Below are 22,016 nucleotides of genomic sequence, written 5' to 3' on the forward strand. Positions count from 1 at the left end.
GAAGGGGAAAAATACCACGCACTTTCCAGTTGATTCTCAATATTGCCTTTCCTGTCCCCTACCAGTTTTCCTTATTGAATCAACAAATCTCAGTATTTAAAGGCGTGCCCCCCACATACACAGTGCATCATTATTTTAGCTCCCTGCTCACAAGTAGAAATATTCTGCCTGTACAGAAACCTTGTTCCCTCTGCCCTTGAAAATTTTTACAGATTCCACAGTTGCCTTCTGTAGCTTGATTCATAGGCATACTTTTTCTTGAAGTGTTTTAATTTGTCAAATAGGAGGTGCCAGAGCTCAGGTCTCCTTGGAAGGTGCGGCGTCCCATTGAGAAAGAGAACACCAGTTCTCTGATAACACCAGTAAGGTGTAGAGTACAGCCATTAAGGTTTAGCAGTGGAATTAGAATACCACTGTAAACCATAAGCTAGTGTGATGTTCCTGCTAAAGTGTCAAATTGCCCTGGGCAGTGAGGGATTGAAATCCCTGCTCACACTGAAATGCAGTGGGAAATTTTGGGCCAGTCACTATTGCTCAGACTGACCTACTTCACAGAGTTCCTGTGCAGACAAGATGCTGTCAAAAATGCTTACTCCCAACAAGTCACAATAGTGTTGGAGAAAGTGGAGTGGCAGGCTGGAAAGGGTGGCAGGCAGGCAGATGGGGGCTTGTCTGTTTGGGGGCTTGTCTGTTTGCCATCCCTCCAAGGGTGCAGCTCCATACAACCATTTCAAGTAATCTCCTGGTTGGGCTGCCCCTGGTTGCAACATTTAGGACTTTTTCTATTTAGAAAAATGGTAGCTAAGGTGAGGGTGGCATGTCTGAGTTATACATTTATGCATGGTATGGAGAGAGAAAGGTTTTTCTTCCTCAGTCATGACACTAGAACCAGGAATCATTCAATGAAACTGACTGGCAGAAGTTTCAGAACAGACAAAAGAAAGTACTTCTTCACATAGCACATCACATAGTAAGCCTATGGAATTCACTGCCACAAGATGTGGCAATGGTCACTAGCTTTGATAACATTTAAAGGAGATCTGTCAATTCATGAAAGACATCTGTCAGTCATTACTAGTAGAGATGGCTGTGTCATACCTCTGGGTTCACTGGGAGTTTGCCCCTGAATACCCATTGCAGAGGAGTAGTGGTAAGAGAGGGGTGGGTCTTTATCTCCTGCTTGTGGGCTTCCCAAAGGCACCTCATGGGCCATTGTGGGAACCAGGATGCCTAGATCAGTGTTTCTCAAACTGTGGGTCAGGACCCACTACGTGGGTCATGAGCCAATTTCAGGTAAGTCCCCATTCATTTCAATATTTTATTTTTAATATATTAGACTTGATGCTACCCTGGCATGTGACTGCATTTGGGGAAATGTTACAGATCTGTTCTTTTAACAGGCTACTATGCATATGCTTTTAATAATGAGTAAATGCGACTTACTCCTGGGTAAGTGTGGGTAGGAGTACAGCCTAGGGTTGTTAAAAAATTTTCCTGCTTGATGATGTCTTTTCCAGTCATGACATCACTTCCAGCGGGTCCTGACATTCTAAAAAGTGAGTCCTGGTGTTAAAAGTTTGAGAACCACTGGCCTAATGACCTTTGGACTGATCCAGAAGGGCCTATGGTCATTTGTGTGGCAGCCAATGCAACAGCTAGGACATAGTCTCAAAAAGATGCAGGGATAGAATGCCGCCCTCATTAACACCTGGGGAGGCAGTTGCATTGCAGTCCTGATTTGACATTTCCAATAATGCATTCAGGTTGGTTGCCATTCTGGTTGCACAGGCCAAAACACATTTTGCTTCCTTAAACGTTACACCAATTCCTGGGTATATTTGGGGTGCCGATTCAAAAAATGGCATCCGTTTTGCCCTATCACGTCTAGTTTTGGAGACACGGCATAGCCTCTTTAGTGAATGGTTCAGCCAGCTTCCTCATGAGGAAGCCTACACCATGGCTTCCTCATGAGGAAGCTGCTTGAACCATTCACTAATGAGGCTATACTATATCTCCTAAACTAGACGTGATAGGGCAAAACGGATGCCGTTTTTGGAATCGGCACCCCAAATTCATATCAAACCACCATAAAGTTTGGGAAAAACCTTTCTGACCCTCAATTTTGTAGGCCGGTGTTGTCCGTACCAGATATACAGAGTTCCTGCTGTAGTGATGCAGGGGTCAAATGCAGCGACACGCGGTGATTGAGCTCCAGGCCCAGGGAAGTACAGCCACATGAATATGCTCACACTCTCTCTCTCCCCTTCCCCTCCAGAAATAAATTTTAAAAAATCTTAGCTCTTCTCTCCCCACTTAGAGCTAGGGGGAGCTCAGTGACAGACCCCTTGAGGCAGCTCAGTAGCTGCCTCCCCTGGTGCTTTAGAGAGCCAGTTCCTTCACACCTGCTCCCTGCTCTTTTCATGGCTTTCTTAGAATGGAAGAGAGGGAACTGCCTGATGCCTCCCCAGCAATTGCTAATGCAGGCACCCTTTCTGTTTTTCACTGGAAGTCATCCACCCTGCGTGGCTTTTGATTGGAAACCAGCCATGATTGCAGCCTAACCGACTGGGGGCCCAATCCTATTCAAATTTCTAGTGCCGATGCAGCCATGCCAATGGGATATGTGTTGCATTCTGTGCTGGGGGGGGCAGTCACGGAGGCTGGGGGGGGCAGTCACATTTGTCTCCTTACCTTGGGGCTGCGTTGCTACTGTACCGGTACCCAAATGTTGGATAGGATTGGTCCCTGAGGCATTTCTGCCCGCTGCCACCCCAGCGAATGCTGACACAGACACTGCCTGTTTTTAATTGGAAAGTGGCTGTGATTGCAGTGAATCAGCTGCTAGCTGCCTTCCTGTGTATTGGTGTGTGTGGGTGCGTGTGTAGCGTACTGCTTAAGTTACTGAGACTGCAATCCTAACTTGTGCTGGAAACAGGCAGGCCAGTGGGCCTGCGCTGTATTCGGCGCAGGTTTGGGGCTGGCTGCAGGCCAGCCTGGAGCAAGGGGAAACATTTCCCCTTACCCCATGTCACGCTGAAGCAGCCCCAATGGGTCTACTTGGATCTGAGCCACCTGATGAGGTGGCGCAAATCCGAGCAGCCCAGGACTGCCCTGGACCACCTGGGAACGGGGTCAGGATCCAGCATAACTGCTGGGTCCTGGCCCCGCCTCCCACTTTCCACCTGCCCACCCACAGTCTGCCCTCCCTCTGCCTTGAAACACCCTCCTCCCACCCTCCCCATGCCCCCAACCCCTGCATAGGCCAAGCTCAACCAGTGCAACTCACCTCGTCCCCGGGGCCTGCAGTGGCACAGGGAGTCTGGCGCACATCCTCGCACTGACCTATCTCCTCAATAAGTGGCGCAAAAGTGCTTTATGGCACTTTTGCAACACTCCTGGGCTGACGTAAGGGACTTGCGTCCACACAAGTCCACTGTAGGATTGTGCCCTGAATGTGCTGAAGAAGAAAGGAGTGGCATGGAAAGGCAAGGTACTGTACCTTTTTTTTTTTTTTAAGTTGTTGGGTTCAGTGAGGCTCTGCCTCCCCTGACTTTTCCACCCTTTGTCCATAGAACATAATGGCTAATGACAGTGCCAGAAATTCAGGATGTATATTCTTATATGTGTTTGTGTCCTACATATCCAAGTGATGGCATATCCAAGTGAGTCCTACTATCTGTCAACGTTGACCCTGCACATACCCGATCTTGTCTGATCTCTGAAGCTAAGCAGGGTCAGGCCTGGTTAGTACTTGGATGGGAGACCGCCTCGGAATACCAGGTGCTGTAGACTTACACCATAGTCTTTCGAGACTGAAGGTTGCCAACCAACCTACTATCCAAGTGATGGCTTTCAAATGGGAATAGAAAGCAAGGACTGTGTGTTGCTCTTCTCTCTCTCCCCCTCCCTTATCTCTATGTCACCAAGCAGCTCTCTTTGGGTAGCAGGTGCTGAGCAGTAACCTCAGATCTTGGGTTCAAGAGTGGTGGCACTCTAGCTAGACCTGTTTGTCTCAGTTTGTCTTAAGGCCTTTGTGAAGGCAAGCATGCTGCTGAATGCACAATACTCAGATTTTGTGCTTAACAGAGACCAGAGGCGGATGCACAGATAAATACTGTGTAAATAATTCAGCATGAACGACAGTCGTTAAGACAAATGAACAAAGCATGTTTTGTGAAAGATTATCTTGGCTAATTTTTGTTTTCTCATGGGTGTTTTTCTGTTTTGTTCTGTCGCTGTTGGGGTTTATTTATTTCTTTTCAGTTCACCTTGCTTGGAACAATTTGTTCTTCCTTTCCCAGACTCGACATAATCACAAAGGTGTTTTTTCCCCCTTCTTCTGTGTACTAGAAGGAAAATATTGCAACAAGGGAAGATTCTGCAGTCACCATTCGCTGCAGAAGCCAAGTAAGGTCAACAAGGACAGTGAAAAATGACTGAGGGCCCAATCCTATCCAGCGTTCCAGCTCTGATACAGCCATGCCAACAAGGTCCATGCTATCTTGTGGTGGTGAGGTAGTCATGGGGGCTTCATCAAGGGAACATTTGTTCCCTTACCTCGGGGCTGAATTGCAGCTGTATTCGTTCTGGAAAGTTGGAAGGAGAACCTTGTCCACATTGTAGTGCACTACAGGTTGAGTTTGGTAAACAAACTGAAACAAAATTGAGTATTGGCCCTGAAATTCCCCTGGTTTGCCTGGGTCTCATGCCTGTGAATGGGCAATGCTGTTGAATCTTAAACAGGTATAGATCTGATCAGTCGTTTGGACAGGAGACCAGTCAGATTTTATTTATGACACTTGTAAAAAACTAAGAAATATATAAAACATGAAGTTCTGTAGGGTTTACCCAGAGCATGGTGTGGACCTGGAAAAGCACTTGAACCTTTGTCTGGCCTGCTATATCTGAGGTTTACACAAGACATGATGCATCAAACGTTACACTACAAGAGCAGGATTTTGGTTTGCTGCACATGGAGATTGGCTACCAAGCAGTCAGAAAGCTAGCCTTGGAAGCCAGCCAGGGCCTAAGACGCCCTGAAATCAACAGAGAAGTTTGCAGGCAGCTTTGCACTACTCAAGCCATTTAGGTTGAGTGATTGGGTGAGGCATTTGGCTGTGAACCTGAAAGTCTCCAGGTTTTAGTTCTAATGTGGGCCGCCCTTGCAAGTTCCTTTCTTGGTTCCTTGGTTGCTGTGGTTATTGGTTTCTGTATTTGTAGGCTTCAGTAGAAGGGGTCAGGCTTTTACCCTGACACCACTGTTGCAAAATTGCAAGCTCTCAGGCAGGAAAGGAAAGGCTGGCGCCTGAGCAAAGGCCAGAAGATGAGGAGGAATGGAGGAATGGGACAAAAAAAGGGTCAAACAGTGAAGGTCCTTGATGGATGGAGGACAGTAGAGGCGCCTGTTGCTTTCCTGGAATTGGGCATTGCTCTCGCCTGCCAACCCTCAAGGAATGAGGCTCTTGTGAAAGCTTGAACGTTTGCGTCATCTCTCTTTCCCTCTCCCTCCCTTTCACCCTAGGCCTTGGAGTTTTGAATTCAAAGAGCACAATGAAGGAGGAAGGAGAAGAAACTGGCCTCATTCCCTTACAAAACAAAGGATCAAAGAGACGTCTCAGGGCTGTGTTTCCTAATGTGTCTGGCGCCGCTAGTGGTCAGCTGTCTTCCAATCCAAAAAAGGGCTTTGGGAACCCATTGAGAAAAAGGTGGCGGGAGAGTAGACTGCAGGGGAGACAGCAGCAGGAATAGGACTCCCTCTCTTTCTTTAACTCTGCATGTCACACTTGACCAACAAATCCAGACCAACATGTTTTGGTTGGCCTAGGGCCTTCAAGGCTTTATGTGGCACAAGGTCAGAGGTTGAGAAAGCTACCCTTGTCCTTCCCATGAAATGGTATGACACATCCTTGGAGGGGGCGGGGGCGGGTTTGCAGTCTTGCTCCTGTAGATTTTGTCCTTTGATTCCCTTTTCAGTGCCTTGGTGATACAGTGCCCTTGCATATGAACAGAGTGCCTTTCAACTCCAGCTATGCACAGCTTGGATTAAGGAATGGCTAAGCCTCCTGATTGCAATATGTGTGGCCTCTGGGAAGTTCTGAGTTCAGAAACTCCTTGTTTTCTTATGTAGCATGATACAGACCCATCATGTACCACTTCAAAATATAGGTGGGAGACTCGTGTGGCTGAATGTTCCCATGCGTGCAAAAACTCCTTTCCTGTCGAAAACTAGCATGTCAATGAGAAGTTTTATGACTTGGAAGCCATCTTCTTGGTCTTTTGTTTTTCTATCTGGAGGGAGTTCTTCACATGAGGGGAGCATTCAGAGTGATTCCCCCACCCCCAAAATATAAACAGGTCTTATAGTTCCAGGGCGCTGCAGCATATGTTTTTTCAGAGTGCGTGAACTGGCTCTTGAATCAGTCTTGAAGCAGTGTTTCTCAAACTTTTAGTACTGGGACCCATTTTTTAGAATGAAAATCTGTCGGGACTCACTAGAAGTGATGTCATTAACCTGGAAGTGATGTCATCACTGGAAATGACACCATCAAGCTAATTGGGTAAGAGGCACTTTTTCAAGTGGGTGCTCCTTTTTTTTAGCAGGGGGAGAGTAACTGGCCCACCTCACCCCAGCACTGTCTGTTCTAGTGGCTGTCTGCTGGCATCTTTTCCTTGGCATCTTTTTAGATTGTGAGCCCTTTTGGGACAGGGAGCCATTTAGTTATTTGATTTTTCTCTGTAAACCGCTTTGTGAACTTTTAGTTGAAAAGCGGTATATAAATACTGTTAATAATAATAATAATCAAGCAGGACAATTTCAACACCCCCATCAACAAAATTAAATAAGTTTAAAAATTTATTTAAAATAAAGAAGAACCTTTCTAACTCTCTAAAGCAGTTGCTGATCTGTTTAAAAAAAGATTCCCCAAACAACCCAAAGGCTGCAATCCTATCCACACCTACCCAGGAGTAAGTCCCATTGACTATCGTTGTTAAAAGCATATATATAGTAGCCTGTTGAAAGTATAGATCTATAACTTTTCCCCAAATGCAGTCACATACCATGGTAGCACTGCGTCCAAGATATTAAAAATAAAATACATATGGAAATGAATGGGGACCCATCTGAAGTTGGCTCGCGACCCACCTAGTGGGTCCTGACCCACAGTTTGAGAAACGCTGGCCTTAAAGAATGAAGCAATTTAATAATTTTACTCCAATGTTCGTTGCACTGTCGTCGAATCTGACACACAAGTGCTGGGTTTTGTGCCGAAGTTTTCATCATACTTCAGCTGTAGCGGGGTAGAAGGATTTCCAGGTCGGGCATGGTGGTGGGTAGCTTTAAGCTCCCTTTTTGATGTCAGAAAGCTTCCAGATGTGTCAGTGGTACTGGCAGCTACACAGAAGCAGCTCAAAACTCTCCCTCACAGCAGGCTGGATCAGCTACAGCCTTGATTAAACAGCACCGTGACTCATGCACCTACTAAACATTCCTCCAGGATGGCTCTGTGGCTGTGGGTGGGTTTGTGTTTGACACTGGCAAAGGATGTTCTCCCAGGTCTGATCAGTTGGTGTCCCTAGCGCGTGGGTGTCTTTTTTTTTTTTTTTAGCCTCACTGTACCACATATGTGACTTGATTTGGGAAGCTTACTCCAGGACTACTTCTTATGTAAGAACCTCTCTGTAGAGCTGTAGCTTTTTGCATTAGATACAGTATAGTTGGGAGGTGAGTGCTAACAGAAGTTAGGATACAGGTGATCCAAAGTTGAATTTGCAACTAGTGTACATTTTGCATGCCAAGCAAACATGCAGATTGTTCCCGTTTTGCACAGTTTGCTTATGACCATTTACTCTTTTGCATTATTGATTCTGATTTTGCTAGTCAGTAGGAGGGCAAGGAGCTACACACACACAACCCCCACTGTTGGTCCCTGGAAGTCTTAGTCATATCTTTGGATCCTTAGATTTCAATAGGGATTGCCTATGCGCTTTCAAGCATAGCTCAACTATAAGGGTGCCCTGTTCCCAGTCTTCCAAGCAAAGAGGTGGCCACACATGCTGACAAGGTTAATGTAAAGACCTAGAGTTAAGTGCTAGGCAGCAGGGGAGCTGTCCAGAAAGCAGCTAAAACCCTGATGTCACCTGTATGTGTTATATTTCAGTTATGGAGCTATGTCCATTACGCTCCTAAAGCTATAGCCTTGGGCCTTCACCTTTCTCAGGTCCTCAGTTTCCCACCTCAATCATCAGGGCTGGTCTGCCTGACTATGTCAACCATGGACCTTCAGCACTGCTGGCAGTGGTAGCAACCAATGTTCCATCAAGAGGTGAGTGGGTGGTGCCAGTGCGGGGAGGCCAGTGCACGGTTTTCAGTGCCAACCTGACACCAGCACAGTCAGCCATGAAACTCACTGAGAGCCTTGGGCCAGTCATTTTCTCTTATCTTGCTTACAGGTTTGTGGTTGCGAGGATGGAGGGAAGAGAAATCCCACATATATATGCCATTTTGCCTTGTAGAAATAACTTGGAAGAAATATTTGCACCTTGGATCAAACAATTTATGATTTTGATTTTTGCAATATGTATTTGTGATGAATGCCCTGTTTTTCCCAGTCCTTTTGGAAACCTAATCCACCAGAAGCTCCTGTGCTGGTTCAGCAGCCTAAAGCTGCTGGGATATCCTCCTGCTCTAGCATTTATTTATCGTTGATTTGAAAACACCATTTTCAGACAGCCATGCACTAGAACATTCTCCACATCTGGTGTAGCCAAGTGTCCTACTGAGATGAACATGCGTCTACTGATCGGGCAGCTAAACCTGTCTGTCCAGGTCAGCATTTCCAAATGTGTGCTCCCAGGGCTCCCCAAGACGATTGTTAGGAGTGGAAAGTGCTCCAGAGACTAAAAAGTTTGAGAACTGCTGGTCTTGAAAGAGGCAATTGGATATGGGGCAAATGGGGCAAAAAGGCGGGATATAAATCAATATAATAATAATAATAATAATAATAATAATAATAATAGAACAGCCAGGTAGTGCCATTCCTCCAATTAGGTGACCTGATGACATCATCAATGCTAAGTTCCTTAAGTTCAGACACAAGGATGCTTGGTTTATATCAGGTCTGCCGTTGGAACCAGCTGCTGGTTTGTGGAAGGCACACCTAATTACTCTCCACCAAGTGCAGGGACCAGGATTCCTGGCAGAACGTAAGTAGCTAGCGATAAGGATTTTGCTTCTAGCTAGATGCCTTTAGGGAATAAATTTAGTTTTTGTTTGTTCTTCTCACTTTAAGCCAACTCACAAGCTCTGCAGGTTTCGCGATGCGTTGGGGGTTTTGTGTGTTTTGCTTTTGAGTGGTGTCCCAGCTCCCTTTGCTGGTTGATTCTAGTTCTGCATGCAGTTTGGTTGAGCTGTCTTTTGTGCCCATCCAGCCAAGTGTAGGCATTGTCCTTCAAACCGCTTGTTGTAGTTTCCTACTCCCTTTCCCAATTTTGTTTAATTTGCTTTTTCTATGGGGTTTGTAATAAACTGGCTATCTGGTCATGGACACTGTAGCGGGTTGTCTCATTTGATTGCTTATGGGTGCCATTCCAATTTGATTTTAGCCAAGAACTCTGGGTTCTATGCTTTTGTGGGAGAGGTGGCTTTTCTGAGACAGCCCACCTCTGCTTAGTCTCCTTAATTTGAAGCAGTGGCAGTGAAGAGATCTACCAATTTCTGACACCCCCCCCCCCCATTCAGCTGCTGACCCAGTAAAATAGGAAAGCAGGAAGGAGTGCACTAAACGCTAACCACTAGACATTACTCCACTTGGTGTAGCCTGAGGCCTCCTGCTTCTTTTCTTGACAGTTGTGCATGCTACTTGGGCTTCTCTTCAATTATGGCTCCTCGTACCCATAATCCAGGTCTGGCTACATGGTTTACTCAAGGCATCTTTTGCTCCTCCACAGGTTGGTTAAGATAATTTCAGCTGTATTTGCATGACCTTGCACTTTGTTGCTTGGTAGAGGTGGGTGCAGGTCATTTTTGCCTATTTGTGGATGAGAGCAACTGAACACATGTGTCTGCATGAGAGAGAGAGACAGTGTGCTGAGTAGTTTTATTATCTGAGGCACGGCATTGTGTGTAGCTGCCGTTGGAATCTTACTCTTGGTTTGCAGGTTTGTATGTGCATACTCTCTGAATGGATCAGGATCCTTCTGAACGCGCACGTATTTGTGTGTGAGAGAGGAAGCGGAGCACTGAGGAGGGCGGTACCTGTGTTTCCTGTTTGTGCTGTCTTGCAGTTAATTCTTTGTGTACACTGCTAAACAAGCAACAGAAAACCTGTACATAGTCCAGCTACTACGGCAAGAAAAGCAGACATCTGCAACCTGTACAAAATGTTGCATATCAAGCACATTGTGTGTGGTTTCTCATATTGCATGCTTTTATTTTATTTTTTTCTGCCATGTTTACTGTTGTGCACAATTTGTTTTGCTCAGGAGTTTCCTGTTGAGCGGCAAAGAGCTAAGCGGGGCATTAATACCTCCCCCATGGCTGCTGCCACTGCTGTAAACCCTTTGGCTTCTGAGATGTGTTCAGACATTACCCACATACTTCCAAACATATATTTTTAACAACCCGAGGTAGACTTAAATTCTGAATGTGTGCTCCTCAGAGTCCCAGGGCTCCCCAAGACCATTGTTAGGAGTGGAAAGGGCTACAGAGACTGAAAAGTTGGAGAACCACTGGTCTTGATAAAGGCAAGGGATAGAACGGCCAGGTAACTCCATTCCTCCAATTAGTAACCTGGGGTGCAATCCTAACCCCTTATGTCAGTGCTTTCCAGCACTGGCATAGCGGCGCCAATGGGACATGTGCTGCATCCTGCAGTTGGGTGTCACTCACGGAGGCCTCCTCAAAGTAAGGGAATGTTTGTTTCCTTACCTAGGAGCTGCATTGCCCTTATGTCAGTCCTGGAAAGCACTGACATAAGGGGTTAGGATTGTGCCCCTGATGACATCATCAATGCTAGGTTTCTTAAGTTCAGATACAAGGATGCTTGTTTTTTTTTCAGGTCTGCTGTATATAGTATACTGTACAGTATATACAAAACTGTATACAAGTATACTGTGTATGCAAAACTAAATTAGGAAAACTAAGCTGAAAGCTGCTTCACCTCATTCCAGATTCTATGGCATTTTTGTGCCCCTGTAAGGTTGCAGCTTACAGATAGCCTGGTCATTGCTCATATGTTAGCAGGTTTAGGGCACAAGCCTAATCAGGTCTACTCAGAAGTAAGTCCTATTTTGTTCAATGGGGCTTACTCTCAGAAAAGTGTGGTTAGGATTGCAGCCTTATTATCGAGGTCATAAGGGCTAGACATATATTGCTGGTGGAAGGGGGTGTTAAATGAGAGCTAGGGAGCCAGACTACAGGTGCCCCCCTGGATATGTCCCCTGCCCCCCCACTGCAGATTCAGAAATTGTGGATAAAAGGGAACCCATTTAAAAGCAGTCCCCAAATCCTCCCATCGTGACTCCCCATCACACATATGACTTATTTGCTTGTGATTGCAGTTGCTATTCCTGGGTCTTGCTGGCCTTTTGCTGACTGCAAAATGGAAGCAGGAAGCACTCACAGGAAGCAAGAAAGAAGGTGCATTCTTCTCAGCCCTGTGTCACATGGTAGCAATGCTAGAGTGCACACCTTGGTCTCCCCCATACATATATCACTCAGATATAGTGTACACACTCCCACACAGATGTTACTCAATATGCACAATCTTTCTGTTGAGTTGAATGTTGTGTGTTTAGGCCTCTAGGAGGAGCAGTTGATTCCTAAATGAGGTTATGGCTGTAATCTAACCACATTTTCCTGAGAGTAAGCCCCATTGAACAAAATAGGACTTACTTCTGAGTAGACCTGGTTAGGATTGTGCCCTGTGTGTGGTCAGGTAGGTGAGGCTGTGCCCCTTCTCTACCCTGAGCAAGAAGCCAAGCTGGAGCATTTGTTTATTCTGCCCACATCTGTTGGCAGGTCTTCCTGGTTTATTCCCACATCTGCTGGCAGGCAGGTCTTCCTGGTGAACAAACGCACAAGACCACACCACATGTGGCAATGCAACAAATGACAACCTTCTCTCTTCTTTTCCATCTTTCATCACGTGTGTTTTGAATTCAAAGTTTTTAAACAAAAATATTTCCTGATGTTGTTTGTTTAAAAAAAAGAAACACCACCACCCTTCCCTTGTATCTGATATGTTTACCTCCTGCACCTTCTGTTCATCCCCAGCCCTCCGCCCTTGCCCCAAATCCCTTTATGAAGTTGTGTTTGTTCCTGAATTTCCTCCTTTCCTGTCCTTAACCAGGCGTCGGGCGAATTGCAGGAGGGAAGAAACCAGGACTCTGTTCCCTTTGTTTAAAGTCACCAGGTTAGTAAACGGGGTGGTTGTACTCGCGGGTGGGGTGGATCGACTCAAACCCTCTCCCTTCCATCCTTTGCCATTTTAAACTGTTCCTACAAATCCACCCCACCTGCCACCTGCTCAAGTCACCATTCTTTTCATTGCAACCACCTCACGTAGCACTAGAACTTATCCTTCATTTGCTATTTTTAGCTTGATTAGAATCCTGGTAATGACGTCATCAGAAGAAAACCTCCATTGAGGTTATTGATTGTGAAACTTATTGATTGTGGAAAGAGATTTGGGGATTTCTTTTTATTGGTGGGCGGGGGAGCTTGTTGTTTCTCTATATTCTCTGGCAAAAGTCATGGAAGCTGCTTTCTTAGGCCACTGTGGTACAAGACTGCTTGGAGGAATTATGGATCCCAAACCAGCCAGATGTGCCCAGCTTTCTCAGCAATTGTGCGCAGCCAATTGTCTTGGTTTAATGTTCTTGTTTGCAGTGACTTCTCTTTGTGGTGGTTAGGGTTACCTTCCATCCAGAATTTTACTGGTCCCAAAGCCTGCTAACCCATCAATTCCAGCTATGTACTCTTGCAGTTGATGCACATCTTCACTGTCATAAGACAAGCCAGTGCACTAAGACAACACTTGGAGGATGGTGACCATAAATCTAGACCAGGGGTGCCCAAACCCCAGCCCGGGGAACACTTGCGGCCCTTGGGGACTTCCAATCCAGCCCTGAGGGAGCCCCCAGTCTCCAATGAGCATCTGGCCCTCTGGAGATTTGCTGGAGCCCCTGCTGGCCTGACGCAACGTTTCTCAGCTTGAGGGCGACTGTTCAACCTCTTGTGTGAGCTATGGGATGAGGGCTCCCTCCATTACTTGCTGTTTCACCTCTGTGATGCAGCAGCGGCAGCAAAGGAAAGGCCAGCCTTGCTTTGTGCAAGGCCTTGAGCTACTGCAAGACCTTCATTCATTCATATAAGTTCCATCTCTAATATATTCATTTATGTAAATTTATTCAAATTAATTCTTTTTTCCCTGGCCCCCGACACAGTATCGGAGAGATGATGTGGCCCTCCTGCCAAAAAGTTTGGACACCCCTGATCCAGACCATAAATCCACTTCAGGCCCAGGACTCATCTTTAACCTCAACATTGCCAAAAGGAAACCTATTTTAATTTTTTTTTTCCTTTTTGCATGTTTGTCCCCTGTGCTCTCCCTTTCTCCCACCATCTCTTACTCTGCCTGCCCCACAGGGCTGGGGCTTGGTGGTAGAGCACCTTCCTTCCATGCAAAAGGTCCATAGTTCAACTCTTTGTATCACCAGGTAGGGCTGGGAAAGACCCCTGGCTGAAAGCCTGGTGAGCTGCTTCCTGTCTGTATAGAACCAAACTCGCTGTGCAGTGGAAAAGGGGTCTCCATTTGAACCAGCACTTATCATTCCACTGAGTGGCTCACAAGAAGCCCCTCCAATCTCCACAGCGTGATGCTCTGGGCAGTCACGCCTGTAGCCCACTGTTCCAGCAGACTTTGCACCTGGATTTCTGGGCAGATGCAACTACGCAGAGGGTCATGAAGCAGAGATCAGAGGAGCTTCTTGTGAGCAGCACAGCAGAACGGTAAGCACTGCTCACAGTGGGGAGGGATTCAGTGTCACGTTGGATCCAGCTTGTGGGCTGTGGTTGGGCAAACGCTGGTATAAAAGATACAGGGACCAAAGGTTTGACTCAATAGAAGGCAGCTTCATATGTTCAAGAGTGCTCTATATTTCTTCTTCTTTGATCAAGATAAATCTTGAATAATCCCCCCTCCCCCCAGGAAATAGTGGTGGTGCCTCTGGGTGTCCCAGCCTAGGTTGAGAGGAAGGCCAAGCCAGTTGAAAATCAGCCATGTAGCGCACCTCTGTGCTGCTCCAAAGTCTTGCACTGTGCATCCATGCATACTAGGCATTTGCATAGGCCTACATAATGAGAGGAGCATGGAGATGGCTGGCACCATTTTGCAGAGTGACTGCCTATAAGCTGGTCTTCTTGGTACCGTACAGCCCAACCAGCAAGCTCTGAGCACTGTACATATATCTGCCCCCTCAGTTGAGTAACTGCCTGCCACACAGCCTTTACTCAAGACTTTTTCAAACCCTACACGGAGGAAGAGCAGGTTTGCCTCTGTGTACACTCAACACAGAGCTGCAGCCTACCACGGCTTCCTGATGAGAGTACCTGTATGATCCGCATGTTTGCAGTGCCTGTACTTTGCCTGCCTGAATAATGTACAGTAATGTGTACAGTGGTCAGCAGAGAATGTTTAAGGCCCAACTGGATGATATGATGGGAGACCCCTGATTGGATCTCCCAGTTTTTTTAACGTTAAAAAGCGGGCACAGTTTGTGTGGTGGTGAGTGGAAGTTAGTGAGCCTTTTCCCCAGTGCCATTTTTGTAATCTGAATCGCTCTCCCAGCTGCTGTTTACTGTGAAAGGAAAATATCATGTACCTACTGTATATGTGACCTGGTCTTTTTTCTCCGTGGGGCAGATAGCAGGGGAGGAGGGAATTCAGGTGCTGCAACGCACATAGTAAGTATGGCAGGTGCTGCAACACACTATGTAAGATGCCCCTCCTCCTTGCCCTCCGAGACATTTTGGGCAGCAAAGGCAATGCACAGTCCTCTCTGGCTTCACCTCTGACCGCAACTCAGTTTTAACATAACATAAGAACAGCCCCACTAGATCAGGCCATAGGCCCATCTAGTCCAGCTTCCTGTATCTCACAGCGGCCCACCAAATGCCCCAGGGAGCACACCAGACAACAAGAGACCTCATCCCGGTGCCCTCCCCTGCATCCGGCACTGTGACATAACCCATCTCCAAAATCAGGAGGTTGCGCATACACATCATGGCTTGTACCCCGTAATGGATTTTTCCTCCAGAAACTTGTCCAATCCCCTTTTAAAGGCGTCTAGGCTATGATTCATTCTCTGACGCAATGCTAAACAGTCATAAAGCCTTTAGATTTCAAAATGTAGGCTTTTATTTACAGATTAGAAACAGATTTTAGATTCAGGTTGGATACAGGTTGGATACAGAAGTTTTACCCCTTTGGCTGGTTCCTTCGTTTCTCAGAGAACCACACCCAAAACTTCTCAGTTATACCTTGCAACAAACAAAGTACCCATGTGACAGCCATGTGACTTCCACTTCCTTGTTGGGCATATTGGTGCATGGTTCCAGCCCTAACTGGGAAGTCTGTTACCCATTTATGGAGAAGTTTCTGGCCTGCACCTTTGATTACACAAGACCCTGGAATTTCCCTTTTGGGACCACTATGACGTGCATGTTCTTTTGTACAGGTCAACTTGACATAATGACTTTTTCTATCCTGTTTTTAACAGCAACACTAGTCACTGCTTTGGCTCCTAATTTCGGTTGTCTTTCTCATCTGAGAGAAGTTAGGTTAACCCTTAAAATATCTATCAGTTTTAGCCCTTTGTTTTTGACCATGGGAAGGGAGGAAAAGATGGCCAGGAAGGTTCAAGGAAAGTGCAGGTCTGTAGACAAGAGATGGGTAATAGTTGCTTCCAGGAACTAAGGCAGGACTGCTGCCTGTACTACCTTACTAAATTTTGGATTAAGCAGCAAATTGTGATGTAGATTATGCTGTTTTTTTTTCTTTTTTGCTGTGCCCTCTTCAGTGGCTAGGGTTTGCATCTCCCAGTGCGGGAGGCCAGTATGTCACTCCCATGATGGAGCTCTTCCCATGCAGTGGGCAGGGCAATGCCCCAGGCAGTGAGCGAGGTGATGCAGCATTGCGCCCCTCTGTTTCTTTTGGCTATAACTTTTGATAGAATAGAGATATTTCAATACGGTTTGGTTCATTGCATTCTGCCTGAAATTATGCATCGAATGATATATAACATGGTGGTATTATTTGAAGGGACCAAGATTTTACAAATTTTTGGCCAGTAGTGGTGTCACACACACCCCGTGCACGTCACCCAATGTGGCCCACTCCCCCGTAGTGACGCCACTGGCCCTATTTAAAATAACTTTTTTTTAAAGGTTCACAATTGAGTCAATATATGGAGGTTCAAGAACAGCTCTGTTGGTTCCCTCATCTTTACTGCTTTACTTTAAGAGACTCTGGGCCCAATCCTATCCAATTTTCCAGGGCTGGTGCTGCTGTGCTAATGGGGCATGCACTACATCTTGTGGTGGGGCAGCAGTCACAGAGGCCTCTTTAAGGTTTGGGAACATTTGTTCCTTTACTTTGGGGCTGCATTGCGGCTGCCATGGTGCTGGAAAGTTGGATAGGATTGGGCCCTCTGTCTTTATGGTATAGTAGGGAAGGCTAAAAAAAAAAAAAAAACCACAATGCAAATATAATAATAGGAAAGCAAAATACATTGCAGTCCTTGCAGCAGCAGCCCCTGCTGGGTCTGTCACAATCATAGATTTTGTTTTTGTGGCGCACGCCGACTTTAAATGTTCTGGGCGAGCTGCGTTTTGAAGTGAGACAGCTGCCAAGAAAGAGCTTAAAAACCTATGTAAATTAAATGAGGTGGGGCTTAAAGGAGGAAACAGACAAACAAAGAGTCTAAACTTGTACTGCCATTACTTATTTATCATTTCTGTCAGCCTTGCAATTAAGCTTCCAAAAATTACTAACAGCTAGAAAGGGGAGGGGGGAAGAATACAAATCTGGCTGTTCACACATATCTATATTAGGCTGCAACCTGTGCATGTTTACTAAGGAGTAAAACCCACCATGTTCAGTGCGGCTCACTTGTAGGGTAAGTGTGCACCTAATTACACCTGATCAGGAGTAAAATCCATTGAACATGTGCTTCTCAGAAAACACATATAGGGTTGGACCATTAAGTCTTTTGCCGCATTAAGGCCAGTTCTTTTGTGGTTTACCAAATCTCCCCTGCCTCCTCACCAGAAGGCAATTTCATTTTTTCTTGACTTTGCTGCCCAGGTGAATGGCTGTCTGCTTACAAACTGGAATTACATTCTAGTTCTCTGGAATTGAGGTGGATAGGTGAGATTATTTGCTTATGGAGCGTGGCCCTTGTGGCAAAATGGCTGACGTTCGGTGTTGTAAAAGTATAACAGTCCCCCGTGGGAGCTGGTGCACTGTAGCTGTTAAGGGACTGAGATATGAATCAGGAAGCCTGTAGGTCAAAATTCAACTCTGCCAGGAACTCTGTGGGAAGTCTTTATATAGTGCAATCCAGTGCATGTCTACTTGGAAGTCAGTCCTACTTTGTATATAGAATTGCAGCCTTAGAAAGTTGTTTTCTGCCTCAGTCTCCCATAAGAACATAAGAACAGCCCCACTGGATCAGGCCATAGGCCCATCTAGTCCAGCTTCCTATATCTCACAGCGGCCCACCAAATGCCCCAGGGAGCACACCAGACAACAAGTGACCCCATCCCGGTGCCCTCCCCTGCATCCGGCACTGTGACATAACCCATCTCCAAAATCAGGAGGTTGCGCATACACATCATGGCTTGTACCCCGTAATGGATTTTTCCTCCAGAAACTTGTCCAATCCCCTTTTAAAGGCGTCTAGGCTAGGCGCCAGCACCACATCCTGTGGCAAGGAGTTCCACAGACCGACCACACGGTCTGCCCATCTGCAACACGGTCCACACGGTCTCCCCATCTGCAACATAGGGGTAATGATCCTTGACTGGCTTACAGAGTTGTTGTGAGGACTACAACAAGATAGACTGCTTGAAGTGCTTTGTGAATGCACAGCATTATCATTACGTAGGGCACTTGTTTTTGGATCTGACATGTAGGACATGCAGGTTGTTAATATAAGGGGCAAAAAAATTCAGTAACATCTGGCTATGCTTTCTTGATCTCTGTGTGTGGTACATCATACCACAGAACACGTGCTCTTTGATTTAGACCAGTGGTGCCCAAATCTGCCACTGCTGTGCAACAGAAAAGCGGTCCCCGTTCGAACGGCATCTTTCTGTTCTTCCCAGGCACTGCATGTAGTCCTCCACAATCAAGGGACAGAGATGCTCTGGGCAGTTGTGTCTGCTGCCTGGCATCCAAGAAGGCCATCCGACAGGATGTCTGGGCAGATGCAACTGTCCAGAACATCCCTGTCCCCCCACTTGTGGAGGAGTACACACAGTGCCCAGGCAGAACAGTAAGGTCCACTCACTGGGCGGACAGATTTGTCCGAACCCTGGATCCAGCCCCCGGTCCAGTGTTCAAGCAGCCCTGATTTGTATTAGAGAGGAGGGCTGGGCAAATGATGAATTTTGAATAGGGATAGTTAAAAGTATAATGAAATAGATAGTTTGGATTGGTGGAGGGCTATCTGGAAGACAATTCAAAAAACTATAAAAAGAAAAAAAAAAAGCCTAAGACAGTAGTTCCTAAACTGGAATGGGAGCCACCAGTGGGTCACAATCTGATTTTTTGTGACTCATGAAACTGGCAAGCTGGTAGCTGACAAGAACAATGTATTAAGCCCTATGAAAAGTGAAGCTGAGACACACGCAGTGGCGTTCCTGGGGGTCCCTGTGCCTGAGGCAACCCCCCGTTTTCCACCCACCACACGCCATTTTTGCCCCCCCGCTTTCTTCTCCATCCCCCGCACCTGATCCGGATGTAATTGCGGTGACGTCATTAACACTGCCATTACTGCAGTGACTTCTGCGCAGCTACCTCCTTTTTACCCCTTTGAAAACAAGGGGGAATGGAGGAAGCAACTGAGGCCCCGACGGAGCCTTCCGCACCACTTTTAAGCGGTGCAGAGATCTCCACTGGAGATGTTTGGGGCGGCTGGAATGGACTGCAATGGAGACCTCCTCGCCGCTTGTAAGTGGTGCAGAAGGCTCCGTGGGGGCCTGGGAAGTGGCACACGTCTCCTTCGAAATCGGAGGGGGCGTGCGCCACTTCCCCTCTGCCTCTGAGGGACACCCTCAGAGGCAGAGGAAGGGCGCCCAGGAGTGCTACTGGGAGGCAGCGAGAAGCTGCCTCTCAGGCAGCACCTCAGCACCGGACTGGGCCACCCCCTTCCCCTTCTCCGTTATAGGAGGATAGGAGATTGACAACCTAGAGCATCAGTGCGACAGGAGATGTGACTCCCGTCGCGCTGACACTCTAGAGTGCCCGTCTCGTATCCTCTGGAGGAGCACGGAGGGCACCCTAGAGAAGTGTTTTCTCTAGGGCACCCTCGCCCCTCCTCTGGAGGATACAAGATGGGCGCCCTAGAGTGTCAGCGCGATGGGCGTCACATCTCCCCATGCACTGCCTCTCTAGAGCACCCGACTCCTATCCCCCTATAAAGAAGGCAGGGAGGGGGTGGCTTAGTCAGCGCTGAGGCGCTGACAGAGAGGCTGCTTCTCGCTGCTTCTCCACAGTGCTCCTGGGTGCTCCTCCTCCGGTGGGGGGGAGGCACCCCTGGAGGGTCGGTGCCCGGGGCTTTTCCTCCGTTTGCCGCCCTCTAGGTACGCCAGTGGACACACATGCCCATTTACATAGGTGAACATGCCTCAGTCCACTGTGAAGGGGAATGCAAGGCAACCAGAATTTTCTCAATTCGATGAACGTGGAGCTTAACAAACGCTCCAGAAGAGTGCCTCCACCATATTAAAAAGATAAAAACAGAGGATTGAGCGACTGGTAAAGTGAACCTTTTTTTTTTTAGTCTAGTAAAATTAGGTGGGTTCCAATAGAGTGTCATTTTAAAAAGTGGGTCCTGGTTGCTGAAAAAGTATGGAAACCACTGGTCCAAGATATATGTGCCATTTTTTGTTAGTAAAGTGCTTTTTGATACATAGGGGCTGTTTTAGGTGTGGTTTAAGTGTTTAGCTCTATGTTTTTTATGTTTTATTTTATGCAAATAAAAGGTTCCTGAATCTGAAGCTGCAATCCTAACAACACTTTCCTGAGAGTAAGCCCCATTGAACAAAATAGGACTTACTTCTGAGTTAGACCTGGTTAGGATTGTACCCTGAATCAGTAAAGTGCTTTTAGAATTTGGAATTGTGCTTTTGTCTTTGGCAACAACCTTGTAATGTAGCTGAGTATTACTTCCATTCTGCAGTTGGGGAACTGAGGCTGGGCCCCGTTGCTGGATGCAGCTCTGTGTGTTAGCAGCCTGCATTCTGTGGCTGGATTGTGGTCAGTGAAACAATGGCAAAAGTGAGACTTCAGCACAGGATGAAATCCAGGTCTGCCCACGAATCTGTGCAGTTGTTGCTGTTAGCAAAAGATCTCCAATGCTAATGAAAGTAGTCCCTGCTGGTTTTTGGAGAAAGGAGAGGGGAGCTTAAAGAAGCCTAAAGTGCTAGATAATCTGTAGTGACAGGTCGATCTGCCCAAGTTCAATCTGGAATCGAATTACAGTCCAAAAATGAATACAAATTTTGAATTAGGCTGTGAGTGAATCAGACTCTCATTCCTGCTCCACCAGGGCCATCTAAAGGTTTCTGTGCCTGATTTAGCAACTCCTGGAGCCCTTCCCACAGCCTTCCTGCCTAATCTTGATAAGTTGCACAAACTGTGTGTGTGTGTGTGTTGTCAGAAGGGAGATGAGAATGCTCCGGGGAACAACAGGGCAAGAGGCATGTCACTCATTTCAGATGAGGCTGGACAGTGAGAAGTTGGGTCTTGATTAAAAAAGAAGAAGAAGAAGTTGGGTTGGGGGTAGGGTCAGGCTTCAAAATCTCTCAGGACACATGCACGCCATTTTGGGGTTTGCTACATCAGTGGTGATTTCTGAAAAATGTAAATGGAGGGCTGATTTACACATACATGCGCATTGGTGGCAGATCACATGAGGACTTGGGTTGGACTGTATGGACTGCCTCCACTGAACACTGCTGTGGCTGTGATGGCTGTTTCCACACCAGCAAATAACTGAGTGACAAATCTGTACATGTGAACATCTGCAATCCTGTGAAATCTGCAATCCCTTCTCTAAGCAGCAGGTGCCATTTGGAGCATTATCTACAACAATATGGCTTCTCAAGTGTAGGAAGCCATTGTGGGGTAGTGCTTGGGAGTCACCCATGGTCAGCAACACAACTGACCTACCCACCAAACTCCTGCACCACCCAACACCAACGCCCTTTTCATTGGTTGCCTGAATAGGCATTAGAACTCAAGGTCATCCAATGACACTGACTTGCAGCAGGAAAAAGGGATGTTCTCCTTTCAAGTGCTGCAGAATTAACCTATATTAGAATTAACTTCCACAAGATAGCCAGGAAATAGACAAGCATGAATCTCCCCTCTGTATCCTTGTTGGCCACTTCTTCACTCCCTCCACACCCTTTTTATAAAAACATTGCTCACATTTTGCTCAGCACAGCTACCTCTTGTAAGCTGTGCTGAGTAATTGGCTGGAAATGAATGAAAGCCACCAACAGCTGATTGCCCCTTTATTAACAGCACAGCACATTAATTCCAAACAGGGAGCTACAATGGCAGAAATTGGAGGCTGGAGAAGGCAAAGATGCAGGCAAGAGCTCCCTACTGTTCTGTCTTTCCTAATTTGCTTTGCTGTTTGGTTTGGCTTTGGTTTGAAGTGCTCAGTCCACTAATGCTATGGCACGAGGTCAGAAGGCATTGTATGTGTTTCAAATATTTGAC

Source organism: Tiliqua scincoides, chromosome 5 (assembly GCF_035046505.1).
Source record: "Tiliqua scincoides isolate rTilSci1 chromosome 5, rTilSci1.hap2, whole genome shotgun sequence".
In the NCBI taxonomy this organism is placed as follows: domain Eukaryota; kingdom Metazoa; phylum Chordata; class Lepidosauria; order Squamata; family Scincidae; genus Tiliqua; species Tiliqua scincoides.